Genomic DNA, 15,376 nt, shown 5'->3' with positions numbered 1-15,376 from the left:
CATCGACCTCTATCCAGCATGCATGTAGAGTATTAAGCTCATGAAAACAGAGTAACGCCTTAAGCAAGATGACATGATGTAGAGGGATAAATTCATGCAATATGAAAAAACCATCTTGTTATCCTCGATGGCAACAATACAATACGTGCCTTGCTTCCCCTACTGTCACTGGGAAAGGACACCACAAGATTGAACCCAAAGCTAAGCACTAAGAAAGATCAATCTAGTAGGCCAAACCAAACAGATAATTCGAAGAGACTTGCAAAGATAACCAAATCATACATAAAAGAATTCGGAGAAGATTCAAATATTGTTCATCGATAATCTTGATCATAAACCCACAATTCATCGGTATCAACAAACACACCGCAAAAAGAAGATTACATTGAATAGATCTCCACAAGAGAGGGGGAGAACATTGTATTGAGATCCAAAAAGAGAGAAGAAGCCATCTAGCTACTAACTATGGACCCGAAGGTCTAAGGTAAACTACTCACACTTCATCGGAGAGGCTATGGTGTTGATGTAGAAGCCCTCCGTGATGGATGCCCCCTTCGGCGGAGCTCCGGAACAGGCCCCAAGATGGGATCTCATGGATACAGAAGGTTGCGGCGGTGGAATTAGGTTTTTGGCTCCGTATCTGATCGTTTGGGAGTACATAGGTATATATAGGAGGAAGAAGTACGTCGGTGGAGCAACAGGGGGCCCGCGAGGGTGGAGGGCGCACCTGGGGGGGTAGGCGCCCCCCCTACCTCGTGGCTTCCTCCTTTGTTTCTTGACGTAGGGTCCAACTCTCCTTGATCATGTTCGTTTCGAAAATCACGTTCCTGAAGGTTTCATTCCGTTTGGACTCCGTTTGTTATTCCTTTTCTTCGAAACCCTAAAATAGGCAAAAAAACAGCAATTTTGGGCTGGGCCTCCGGTTAATAGGTTAGTCCCAAAAATAATATAAAAGTGGATAATAAAGCCCAATAATGTCCAAAACAGTAGATAATATAACATGGAGCAATCTAAAAATATAGATACGTTGGAGACGTATCAGAAGCCAGGAATTTATGATTGCCCATCTTGATAGTGACATCAGGAGCTACCAAACTAGAAGTCATAAGCTTTCCCGAGGAAACAACTTGCATAACTTTCGCCAAAACCTCCGTGTCAAAATTGTTCTCCGGTGCAAATGGGTATGACATGAAAGAATGCGATGCACCAGAATGAAACAATACTTTTGCAGGAATGGAGTTAATTAAAAGGTTACACATTATCACATCTGAAGAATCTTCTGCTTGAGCTGCATTCATCATGTTCACCTTTGCATGCTTTGGATTGTGTTTGACAACTGCATTGCTTGCTGGCCGGACAGGAGGAGGCGGAAGGCGCCTTTGGTTGAAGCACTTGTTTGCATAGTGACCTTTCTATTGACACTTGTTGCAAGTAACCTCTAAGAGCGGACAATGATAAGGAGGAGGAGGACCACCTGTACTCGGAGCTTGAGTCTGGGACTTGTTCTGGTAGCCTGGGTTGGGTGGGTGGGAGGATCCACGACCACCTTTGTTCTTCTACTGGTAGGGCTGACGAAATGGAGAAGGGGGAGGAAGCCAGAACTTCTGTTTCTTAGCTGCCACTTGTGAGGAAGAAGAAGAAGACTGAATTGCATCCCTGATTCTCTTCTTTGAAGCCTCACACTTGAGCCGAGCAACTTCTTGCTTGAGGGCCATGTTATAGAACTGATCGAACTGAGTAGGCTCAACAAGAACGAGAGCTAACTGCATATCCTCTCCGAGGCCACCCCTGGAGTGATAGATCATGTTCTTTTCATCAGGCACGTCTTATTTTGCGAAGTGAGCAAGTTTCTGAAAATGGATGTTGTATTGACACACGGACATGCTTACTTGCTTGAGATTGCGGAATTCCTCACGCTTGCTCTCGACAACCCTTGTTGGAATGTGATGAGCTTTAAAGTCTCGGCAGAAGGTAATCGGTCAAGCCCCTCTGGAATCTTTGTACTGCTAATACCAATCAGCTGCTTGGTCCTTTAGCTGAGAAGAAGCAAACTTGACATAGTCCTCAGGCCTGACATTGCTACATTCAAAATGCTTGTTGATATCCACGAGCCAATCATCAAAGTCTGTGGCCTCGGCACAATTGCTGAAAAACTTTGGCTGATTTGCAAGAAACATGTTGAGTGTAGCAAACTGAGGCTGTTGTTGAATTGCCCTTGACCTTGATTCTCTTGGTTGCATTGGCCTTGGTTGCGCTCTTGCAAGAGTTGCAAAAGCATCTGAGTATTGGCGTTGGTGGCTGCCATGACAGCTTGCCATACCTCCGGCGGCGGAGGTGGAGGGTTCGCCTGATCCCCATCGTTGTGGTCCGGATTCAGACGTGTTGGAGGAGCCATCCTGAAGAGGGTGACATCCGTTAGAACCATGATAGACAGAAAGAGAAGCTGGATCAACGGATAGAAATTGCGACATATAGTCTTCACAATAAACATTCGAACAGAGATTGAACGAATGAATTCCAAAGTTAACATTACACGACCATAAGGTGAGAAGCCACTTAAAAGAGATTGATGAATGAAACAACAAGGTACGACTGGAACAAATAAATGGTAAGGATCACCCAATCCCATACCAATTATCTGTCAGAAGAATAACTAAGAGCTACTTGAATTCCCACATATAAACTCCCGAAACTTTCTGGTTATGCAATCTGGTGTTGGGGATACAGGGAGGCACAATATATATCACACAATTAACAAGCCCTACGCTCCAACTGTACCCATCTGTCAACACATAACCAAGAAAACTCCAGAAATCGTGTACCTCAACCTTCGAAAAGCATCCGTTATACGAGATGTGGCAATACTCCCGAACTCACTCCCCAGTACTGGGTGGTGTCAAGGTTATCTCACCACTAACTGCATAAAAGAGATTTTCGATGTCGCGAACTCAGGTATTCCAGAACTGCAACGATAAAATTATGATGACAACACCTCGGAGCTAAACACCCTGGGACACTGCCGCAACCCCTAAATGTCAGGAGGCACCAAGAGCAATGTTCTCATCACAAGAATATCGGAACGATCGCAAGATACCCGCATGATCCTAATTTTTTTAGTGAAAATGAGGAGAGGAAAGTCAAAACATCTACGTCAGGAGACCTCACCACAGCGACAAAGGGGGCTGAGGAGCAAAAAGAATCCTACACTCCGATATATATAATCCTAAGACTCAAAACAGTTTTGTTCTAGACTCAACAACGTCAGCGATTCGATCAAACAGGGGGCTCCTAAGTCGGGGATGGCTCTGATTACCAACTTGTAATGCCCAAGATGCGGCTATATCTCCCATGTGTCGAGGCACGACTTAGAGGCATAACTGCATTTTGGTATTGTCGCAAGAAGGGTCATCTTCACATGATCCCATGTACAAGAACAAGGAAGTAAATAGTTGGCTTACAATCGCCATGTCACACAATGATCATATTATTCATACATTAAATAGAGTATACACAAGGTCCGACTACGGACGAATCCCAATGAAAAGAAGATAACCCCAAAAGCTCAATCCTGATCGTCCCAAGTGGGCACCACTACTGATCATCCAGAAAGGAAACATAGTAACGGCCAAGGTCTTCGTCGAACTCCCACTTGAGCTCGGTGGCATCACCTGCACTAGTATCATCGGCACCAACAACTGTTTTGGTAGTATCTGTGAGTCACGAGGACTCAGCACTCTCAAAACCCGCAAGATCAAGACTATTTAAACTTATGGGAAGGATGTGGTAATGAGATGGTGGCTAACATATGAGTACAAGAGTAAGAAGAGAAACTACGCAACGGACGTAGAGCTAGAAGTGATCATGAACTACTTGCGTTCAAACATAACCCAACCATGTTCACTTCCCGAACCTCGTCGAAAAGAGACCATCACGGTTACACACGCGGTTGATGCATTTTAATTAAGTCAAGTGTCAAGTTCTCTACAACCGGATATTAACAAATTCCCATCTGCCACATAACCGCAGGCACGACTCTCGAAAGTTTATACCCTACAGGGGTGTCCCAACTTAGCCCATCACAAGCTCTCACGATCAATGAAGGATATTCCTTCTCCCAGAATAAATCGATCAAACTCGGAATCCCGGTTACAAGACATTTCGACAATGGTAAAACAAGACCAGCAAGACCGCCTGATGTGCCAACATATCCCGACAGGAGTCGCATGTATCTCGTTCTCAGGGCACACTAGATGAGACATCCTACGAGTAAAACAAACCCTCGAGTTTCCCCGAGGTGGCCCCACAGTCTACTCGGTTCGGACCAACACTCATAGGAGCACTGGCCCGGGGGGGTTGAATTAAGAAATCCTTGGGTTAATTACTCGCTAGGAAAATTTTAGTTGTTATTTGGCAAATGGTAAAACCAAGGTTGGGCCTTGCTGGAGGAGTTTTATTCGAAGCGAACGCAAAATCAAGGAACATAACAACGGTATGACGGAAACTAGGGCGGCAAGAGTGGAACAAAACACCGAGCAAAAGGCCAAGCCTTCCACCCTTTGCCAAGTATATAGATGCATTAACTAAATAAGAGATATTGTGATATCCCAACATATCCATGTTCCAAACATGGAACAACCTGCAAGACGCCTGCAACAAGCAACGATATAAGAGGGGTGCTACCTTTTGAGCATGTGTTGGTTTTCCCTTGAAGAGGAAAGGGTGATGCAGCAAAGTAGCATAAGTATTTCCCTTAGTTTTTGAGAACCAAGGTATCAATCCAGTAGGATACTACATGCAATTCACCTAATACCTGCATAAACAAACAAGAACCTCGCAACCAACGTGATAAAGGGGTTGACAATCCCTTCACGGTCACTTACGAAAGTGAAATCTGATAGAAATAATAAGATAAATATTTTTGGTATTTTTGTTGTATAGATTGAAAAGTAAAGATTGCAAAATAAATAGTAAACTAGAATCATAGATCGGAAACTTATATGATGTAAAGTAGACCCGGGGGCCATAGATTTCACTAGTGCCTTCTCTCAAGATAGCATATATTACGGTGGGTGAACAAACTACCGTAGAGCAATTGATAGAAAAGCGCATAGTTATGATGATATCTAGGCATGATCATGAACATATGCATCACGTCCGTGTCAAGTAGACCGAAACGATTCTGCATCTACTACTATTACTCCACACATCGACTGCTATCCAGCATGCATCTATAGTATTAAGTTCATAAGAATAGAGTAACGCATTAAGCAAGATGACATGATGTAGAGGGATAACCTCAAGCAATATGATATAAAGCCCATCTTTTTATCCTCGATGGCAACAATATAATACGTGCCTTGCTGCCCCTACTGTCACTGGGAAAGAACACCGCAAGATTGAACCCAAAGCTAAGCACTTCTCCCATTGCAAGAAAGATCAATCTAGTAGGCCAAACCAAACTGATAATTCAAAGAGACTTGCAAAGATATCAAATCATGCATATAAGAATTCAGAGAAGAATCAAATATTGTTCATAGATAATCTTAATCATAAACCCACAATTCTTCGGATCTCGGCAAACACACCGCAAAAAGAATTACATCGAATAGATCTCCAAGAATAACGAGGAGAACTTTGCATTGAGATCCAAAGAGAGAGAAGAAGCCATCTAGCTAATAACTATGGACCCGAAGGTCTGTGGTAAACTACTCACACATCATCAGAGAGGCTATGGTGTTGATGTAGAAGCCCTCCGTGATCGAATCCCCCTCTGGCAGATCGCCGGAAAAGGTCCCCAGATGGGATCACACGGGTACGGAAGGTTGCGGCGGTGGAAAAGTGGTTTCGTGGCTCCCCTGGATGTTTTTAGGGTATAAGAGTATATATAGGCGAAAGAAGTAGGTCGGTGGAGTTATATCGGGGCCTACGAGGGTGGGGGGCGCCGCCCTACCTCGTGGCCACCTCGCTGCTTCCTTGACGTCCACTCCAAGTCTCCTAGATTGCGTTAGTTCCAAAAAAACAACAATTTGCACTGGGCTTTCGGTTAATAGGTTAGTCCCAAAAATAATATAAAAGTGTATAATAAAGCCCATAAACATCCAAAACAGATAATATAATAGCATGGAACAATCAAAAATTACAGATACGTTGGAGACGTATCAAGCATCCCCAAGCTTAATTCCTGCTCGTCCTCGAGTAGGTAAATGATAAAAATAGAATTTTTGATGTGGAATGCTACCTAACATAATTTTCTCTTTATTGCGGCATGAATGTTTACATCCGAAAGATTCTAGACAGAAGTTTAATATTGACATAAAAAATAATAATACTTCAAGCAATCATGTCTTATCAAAATAACATAGCCAAAGAAAGCTTATCCCTACAAAGTCATATAGTTTGGCCATGCTTCATTTTCGTCACACAAAATGCTCCCATCATGCACAACCTTGAAGACAAGCCAAGCAATTGTTTCATACTTTAGCCTTTTCAAACTCTTCCAACTTTCACGCAATATATGAGCGCGAGCCATGGATATAGCACTATGGGTGGAATAGAATATGATGATGGAGGTTGTGTGAGAAGACAAAAAGGGAGAAAGTCTCACATTGACGCGACTAATTAACGGGCTATGGAGATGCCCATCAATTGATGTCAATGCTAAAGCTATGAATATATGAAAGATCAACAAAAGAAACTAAGTGGGTGTGCATCCAACTTGCTTGCTCATGAAGACCTAGGGCATTTGAGGAAGCCCATTGTTGGAATATACAAGCCAAGTTCTATAATGAAAAATTCCCACTAGTATATGAAAGTGACAACATAAGAGACTCTCTATCATGAAGATCATGGTGCTACTTTGAAGCACATGTGTGGAAAAAGGATAGTAACATTGCCCCTTCTCTCTTCTTCTCTCATTTTTTGGGCCTCTCCCATTTTTTGCCTTTCTCTCTTTTTTTCGAAGAACTTTCCTCACATGGGACAATGCTCTAATAATGAAAATCATCACACTTTTATTTACTTTACAACTCAAGAATTACAACTCGATACTTAGAACAAAATATGACTCTATGTGAATGCCTCCGGCGGTGTACCGGGATATGAAATGAATCAAGAGTGACATGTATGAAGAATTATGAAGGTGGTTTTGCCACAAATATGATGTCAACTACATGATCATATAAGGCAATATGACAATGATGGAGCGTGTCATAATAAACGGAATGGTGGAAAGTTGCATGTCAATATATCTCGGAATGGCTATGGAAATGCCATAATAGGTAGGTATGGTGGCTGTTTTCAGGAAGATATAAGGAGGCTTATGTGTGATAGAGAGTATCATATCACGGGGTTTGGATGCACCGGCGAAGTTTGCACCAACTCTCGAGGTGAGAAAGGGCAATGCACGGTACCGAAGAGGCTAGCAATGCTGGAAGGGTGAGACTTTGTATAGTCCATGGACTCAACATTAGTCAAAAGAACTCACATACTTATTGCAAAAATCTACAAGTCATCAAAAGCAAGCACTACACGCATGCTCCTAGGGGGATAGATTGGTAGGAAAATACCATCGCTCGTCCCCGACAGCCACTCATAAGGAAAGCAATCAAAGAATACCTCATGCTTCAAATTTGCCACACAACGTTTACCATACGTGCATGCTACGGGACTTGCCAACTGCAACACAAGTATTTATCAATTCCATAATTACTCAACTAGCACAAGTTTAACATTACCACCTTTATATCTCAAAACAACTATCAAGAATCAAACTTCTCATAACATTTAATGCACTCTATATGAAAGTTTTTATTAAACCCATCCCAGATGTCTATCATATTAGGACTAATTTCATAACCAAAGCAAATTTCCATGCTATTCTAAAAGACTCTCAAAATAATATATGTGAAGCATGAGAGATCAATAATTTCTATAAAATAAAACCACCACCGTGCTCTAAAAATATATAAGTGAAGCACTAGAGCAAAATTATCTAGCTCAAAAGATATAAGTGAAGCACATAAAGTAATCTAATAAATTCTGATTCATGTGTGTCTCTCCCAAAAAGGTGTGTACAGCAAGGATGATTGTTGTAAACTAAAAATCAAAGACTCAAATCATACAAGACGCTCTAAGCAATACACACATCATGTGGTGAATAAAAATATAGCCTCAAGTAAAGTTACCCATAGATGAAGACGAAAGAGGGGATGCCTTCCGGGGCATCTCCAAGCTTAGGCTTTTGGTTGTCCTTGAATTTTACCTTCGGTGCCTTGGGCATCCCCAAGCTTAGGCTCTTGCCACTCCTTGTTCCTAAATCCATCAAATCTTTACCCAAAAACTTGAAAACTTCACAACAGAAAACTCAACAGAAAATCTCATGAGCTCCGTTAGTATAAGAATACAAACCACCACTTTAAGGTACTGTAATAAACTCATTATTTATTTATATTGGTGTTAAACCTACTGTATTCCAACTTCTCTATGGTTCATACCCCCCGATACTAGCCATAGATTCATCAAAATAAGCAAACAACACACGGAAAACGGAATATGTCAAAAATAAAATAGTCTGTAGTAATCTGTAGGTTTCGAATACTTCTGTAACTCCAAAAATCCTGAGAAATTAGGAAATCCTAAATAATTTGTATATTTATCTACTGCAGTTGGAATCCGTATTTTATCGCACTTTGGTTAAAAATGAAAGTTATTCTCGTGAGCGCATACTTTCTGTTTTTTTTCCAGCAGGATCAAATAACAATCATCCAAGAAGATCCTAAAAGCTTTAGTAGGCACAAACTCTAATTAAAACATAAAAACACAACCATAAAAGAGGATAGATAATTTATTTATTACTAAACAGGAACAAAAAGCAAGGAACAAAAATAAAATTGGGTTGCCTCCCAACAAGCGGTATAGTTTAACGCCCCTAGCTAGGCATTGATAATTTCAATGATGCTCACATGAAAGATAAGAATTGAAGCACAAAGAGAGCATCATGAAACACGTGACAAACACATCTAAGTCTTACATACTTCCTATGCATAGACATCTTATAGGAAAACATATTATCATAGCAAGCAAAAACTAGCATATGCAAGGAAGCGGAAAGAAACAATAGCAACCTCAACATAACGAGAGGTAATTTATTAACATGAAAATTTCTACGGTCATATTTTCCTCTCTCATAATAATTACATGTGGAATCATAAGAAAATTCAAAAAAATAGCTATCACATAAAATATTTTCAACACGATCCACAGGCATGCAAAGTTGACGCTCTTCCAAAATAGTGGGATTAACATTAACTAAAGTCATGACCTCTCCAAACCCACTTTGATCGAAAATTGCATAAGATTGAACATTCTCCAAATACGTGGGATCTAAAATGGACACTCTTCCAAACCCACTTTCAATATTGCAAACATTATTATCAATCTTATATTCATCATGGGGCTTAAATAAATTTTTAAGATCATAAGAAGAATCACCCCAATCATGATCATTGCAACAAGTAGTGGACATAGCCAAACTAGCATCTTGAAGCTTAGGGTTTTGCATATTATTAGCACAATTGACATTCATAGAATTTATAATAACATCATTGTAATCATGCTTTTTATTCAAAGATCTATCATGGATCACTTTGTAAAGAACCTCATCACAAATTTTCAGATTCACGGATTTCAAGAAAAACTCCATAAAGATAATCTAGTGCACTCAACTCACTAGCAATTGGTTCATCATAATTGGATCTTTTAAAAAGATTCGAAAGAGGATGACGATCCATAACAATAGATATTTAGCAAGCAAAGATGCAAGCTAATAGAAGGCACATGGTAACATGAGCAAACAGTAGGACAAACGGAAGAGGGCGAATAAAACAGTAAAGGTGAAGTGGGGGAGAGGAAAACGAGAGGCAAATGGCAAATAATGTAATGCGAGGGATAAGATTTAGTGATGGGTACTTGGTATGTCTTGACTTGGCGTAGATCTCCTCGGTAACGGTGCTAGAAATCCTTCTTGCTACCTCTTGAGCATGCGCTGGTATTCCCTTGAAGAGGACAGTGTGATACAGCAAAGTAGCGTAAGTATTTCCCTCAGTTTTTGAGAACCAAGGTATCAATCCAGTAGGAGACTACACGCAAGTCACCTAGTACCTGCACAAACAAACAAGTACCTCGCAACCAACGCGATAAAGGGGTTGTCAATCCCTTCACGGTCACTTACGAAAGTGAGATCTGATAGAAATAATAAGACAAATATTTTTGGTATTTTTGTTGTATAGATTGAAAAGTAAAGATTGCAAAATAAATAGTAAACTAGAATTGTAGATCGAAAACTTATATGATGTAAAGTAGACCCAGGGGCCATAGGTTTCACTAGTGGCATCTATCAAGATAGCATATATTACGGTGGGTGAACAAATTACTGCTAAGAAATTGATAGAAAAGCGCATAGTTATGATGATATCTAGGCATGATCATGAACGTAGGCATCACGTCCGTGTCAAGTAGACCGAAACGATTCTGCATCTACTACTATTACTCCACACATTGACCGCTATCCAGCATGCATCTAGAGTATTAAGTTCATAAGAATAGAGTAACGCATTAGGCAAGATGACATGATGTAGAGGGATAAACTCAAGCAATATTATATAAACCCCATCTTTTTATCCTTGATGGCAACAATACAATACGTACCTTGCGACCCCTAATGTCACTGGGAAGGTACACCGCAAGATTGAACCCAAAGCTAAGCACTTCTCCCATTGCAAGAAAGATCAATCTAGTAAGCCAAACCAAACTGATAATTTGAAGAGACTTGCAAAGATATCAAATCATGCATATAAGAATTCAGAGAAGAATCAAATATTGGTCATAGATAATCTTAATCATAAACCCACAATTCATCGGATCTCGGCGAACACACCGCAAAAAGAACTACATCGAATAGATCTCCAAGAACAACGAGGAGAACTTTGTATTGAGATCCAAAGAGAGAGAAGAAGCCATCTAGCTAATAACTATGGACCTGAAGGTCTGTGGTAAACTACTCACACATCATTGGAGAGACTATGATGTTGATGTAGGAGCCCTCCGTGATCGAATCCCCCTCCGGCAGATCGCCAGAAAAGGTCCCCAGATGGGATCTCACAGGTAAAGAAGGTTGCGGCAGTGGAAAAGTGGTTGCGTGGCTCCCTTGGATGTTTTCAGGGTATAAGTGTATATATAGGCGAAAGAAGTAGGTCAGTGGAGCCATGAGGGGCCCACAAGGGTGGGGGCGCGCTGCCCTACCTCGTGGCCGCCTCGCTGCTTCCTTGACGTCCACTCCAAGTCTTCTGGATTGCGTTTGTTCCAAATAAAATGATCCTCGCGAAGGTTTCATTCCATTTGGATTCCGTTTGATATTGCTTTTCTGTGAAACATTGAAATAGGCAAAAAAAACAACAATTTGCACTGGGCTTTCGGTTAATAGGTTAGTCCCAAAAATAATATAAAAATGTATAATAAAGCCCATAAACATCCTAAACAGATAATATAATAGCATGGAACAATCAAAAATTATAGATACATTGGATTCCAGCAGACAACATCATATAGCACTTTTGCAATGAAGATTAAGGCATCAATATGGACAGTAACATGCATGCAAATGACACTACCATGTAGAGCATCACGACTCACGAGACGAACATTTCGATATCACATATGCGCAAATCGGAGCTACGGGCATAAATATATGGCATGAAAAACATGTGCACGTGAGATAGGAATTCGGGGACTTAGAAGATTTTTCACCACCGGATCTAGGGTTGACCCGACACGGAAAACGAGGTGGCGTTAGATCGGTGACGGGGGGCGGCACGCTGGCGACGAGGTGGAGGAGGAGGACGCTGGCGACGGCGAGGGGCGTCGGGTATGGCGAGATCCGGTGAGGACGGCGGCGCACGGTGGCGGGGTCGGCGGGGCAACGGGATCCGGCGAGCTCCGGTGATCCCTGAGGCGGCGGTGGGTGGTAGGATCCGGCGCGGCGTCACAGCGATCGGAGCGGGCACGGGGCAGCAGAGGTGGCTCGGGCGGCAGAGAGGTGAAGCGGCTCGGAGGGCCCCGCGCGGGCCTGGCGGGCCGGCGGCGGCGAGCAGTGGTCGGGGCCGCGTGTCGCTCTCTGGTTGGCTGCAGGGTGGCGACGGACGCGTCCGGCGCCGTCCGGACGTGTCCGGCGTGCGGAGGAAGGGGGAGGTTAGGGTTTTCTCCGGGATTTGGACGGGGGAGGCCTTTTTATAGGTAGAGGGAGCTAGGAGAGTCCAAATGAGGTGCGGTTTTCGCCCACACGATCGTGATCCAACGACGGATAGGATGGAGGGGGTTTAGATGGGCTAGTGGGCTAGTGGGCTATTATGGAGGGTTGTTGGGCTGCAAAGAGAGTGGAGTTTTGTGATTACACGGTTAACCGTTGGGGCATCAAACGACCTCCAAATGGAACGAAATTTGACAGGCGGCCTACCGGTGATGTACCAAGGCCACTAGACAAATATCGGTCCATTCCGAGGATGTTTTTCTCCCGCTCACGAAACGAGATCTGAGGGGGTGCAGTGGGTGCGTGTTTGAGTGTTGGATTCCGAAACGGACAACGGGGAAAATGACCGGATGCATGAGACGAACACGAATGCAAATGAGATGCACATGATGACATGAGATGAAATGCATGACATGAACAAAATGCAAAACGAAGACAAAACCCAACCATAAAGGATATAACATATAGCATTGCCGAAAATGGCAAGAGTTGGAGTTACAATTATGGAATGTTACATCCGGGGCGTTACACTCCCCTCCCGACATTATGCTAAGTGTGTGCATGTGTGCACGATATCAAGCGGCCCCTAAAGAATTTCATCTTAATGTTGTGAAAAGGATAGTGAGATACTTAATACATACACCAAACTTTGGCATTTGGTATCCTAAGAGGTCTTCTTTTGATCTTGTTGGCTACTACGATTCAGACTATGCCAGTGAAAAGGTTCATAGAAAGTCCACTTCGGGTACTTGTCAATTTCTTGGTAGATATCTTGTGTCTTGGTCCTCCAAGAAACAAAACTCGGTATCCTTATCCACCGCCGAAGCGGAATACATTGCCGCTGGATCATGCTGTGCTCAATTACTTTGGATGACCCAAACCCTTAAGGATTATGGGATACATCTGAAACATGTTCCATTGCTTTGTGACAATGAAAGTGCTATTAAGATTGCTCACAATCCCGTGCAACATTCTCGAACTAAGCATATTGAAGTTCCTCATCATTTTATTCGAGATCATGTTGCTAAATGAGACATCAATCTTAAGCATGTTCGTACCGATAAGCAATTGGTGGATATATTCACCAAACCACTTGATGAGAAAGTATTTTGTTGTTTGAGAGGTGAATTGAACATCATTGATGCCTCAAACTTGGAGTAGAAACTCCATTTGGATACATGCAAGGCATGTGCTTTTTTATAACTAATCCTTGATATTTCTCTTATGATGATCATATGTCTTGGATCAATACTTGTACCCTTGCATGTTATATAATCCTTGTAGATTCTTGGATGAGCCCAAATTCATGAGATCGCAAGTCACTCACATTTGGAGCAATCTCTACATTACCAAGCTCCTACTATATGGTTATTGAGTACAAGGAAGCATAAACCCACTCAACATATCCTTTGACAATTTCAATATATCAAATTTCATTTGGTATCAAGTTTCATGATTGTCATTTTGGATACACAAGTGCTTTTCCTTGTAAGACTAACCTGTGTAGGAAGATGAACTCAAACCCCAAGTGGTGCTCCCAACTCTTGATGAACTACATCAACCTTGAGCATCCAACACAAGTTCGACTACATGATCAACATCAACATCACAATCCAAGGTATGTTATTCCATCTTAGAGAAGCTTTGCCCCAAGTCATGAGTCAAAGCAACTCAACAAGATGTGAACACATCAAAATGCTTAAATGAAAAATGGTAACCCTATTTTGAGCTTAAAACGATGAGTATGACCTACGATCAAGTGATATCACTTGACTCCTAAGTCAAGTGATATACTCTAACATAGGTGACTTTGTCGTCGACCCCTTCTAGATGAAGTTCTCTAGCGTTCCTTTTCTCATTCACTTCGTGTTCTTGCATATGTTTCTTGCTATTTTGTCTCCCTCTAAATCAAAAAAACTTCATCTAGATCTCTTTTCTCATTTCTGTTGTTCTCTGTAACTTATGTGTTTAATTCATTGCATATCTCTTAGTTAACTCCTTGCATATCCTTGTGAGATTTCATTTCCCAAGTGAGATGAGTTATACAAAATCTTTACTCTATGTTGAACTCGGTCACTTCGATCCAAACCCATCGGCTCAACCGAAATCTACTTGTGAACAGTTCATTAGACCAACTGGCATGGACTGATTTGGTCTCACCGATCTGGACTTCCGGTGACTCCGTCATTTCGGCGTCACCGATTTCAACTCTAAGAAAATATTTTGCCATTTCTTATTGCCTATGTTTTTCAGATCCACTCAATGATTATGTCCTCTATCAGGATCTCAGACTGCCTACTTCTTTGAAGTGACTCTCAAGGACCACACCTATTTGACTCATGCTCTAGAAGGACCCTTCTTGGAAATTGATGTCAAAGGGGGTAGAGAGAGACCATCAAAGCTTATCATATGAGCCCATCTAAGCTCTTCTACAGATGCTTGTTGACAAAAGAGGAGAGAAGTCACATGTCTTTATGAAGGGAAAGATATGTCAACTTGTTTGATCTTAGCTATTGCTAATATTCTTGTTGCTCTGAATTCTGGTTGATTGTACCATTTCTTGCTCTGATTTTCCCTCGCCTTACCTCCTCCCATTATCCAATATCAGATTCAGGGGGAGAAAGATTACATATCCAAGGGAGGAAAATCTTGGGAACTCATTGCATATCTTTAGATCTATGGGGACATGTAAATATCTAAACAAACTACTAAGTACTCACTCATTACATGTCATCCTAGTCTTGGTACTTTTGTGGTTTCCTAAAATTGCTTTACTTAGAGTGTTCTTGTGTTATCTAACCCTATTTTCTCAAGACCACTCCTTCCAAAGCCAGCTCAAGACCACAAGGTAAGTATATGCATCACACTCATGAGCATGATGATTTCTTGCTAATGTACATATTGTTTGCAAGAAGGATTCATAAACATGGAGGTACACTTCTTACCCACATCATTTACCCTAATGCATATAGCCAAGATACATGTAACTCATTGCTTGCTCTGTCATGCTTCTGCATTAACATGTTCTTACACTCTATCTTCACATGAATGCATACATGCAGGGGAGCTTTTGCA

The sequence above is a fragment of the Triticum aestivum genome, chromosome 1A (genome assembly GCF_018294505.1).
Source record: "Triticum aestivum cultivar Chinese Spring chromosome 1A, IWGSC CS RefSeq v2.1, whole genome shotgun sequence".
In the NCBI taxonomy this organism is placed as follows: domain Eukaryota; kingdom Viridiplantae; phylum Streptophyta; class Magnoliopsida; order Poales; family Poaceae; genus Triticum; species Triticum aestivum.
The sequence above is the reverse complement of the archived record's forward strand: the minus strand, read 5'-3'. Positions refer to the sequence as shown.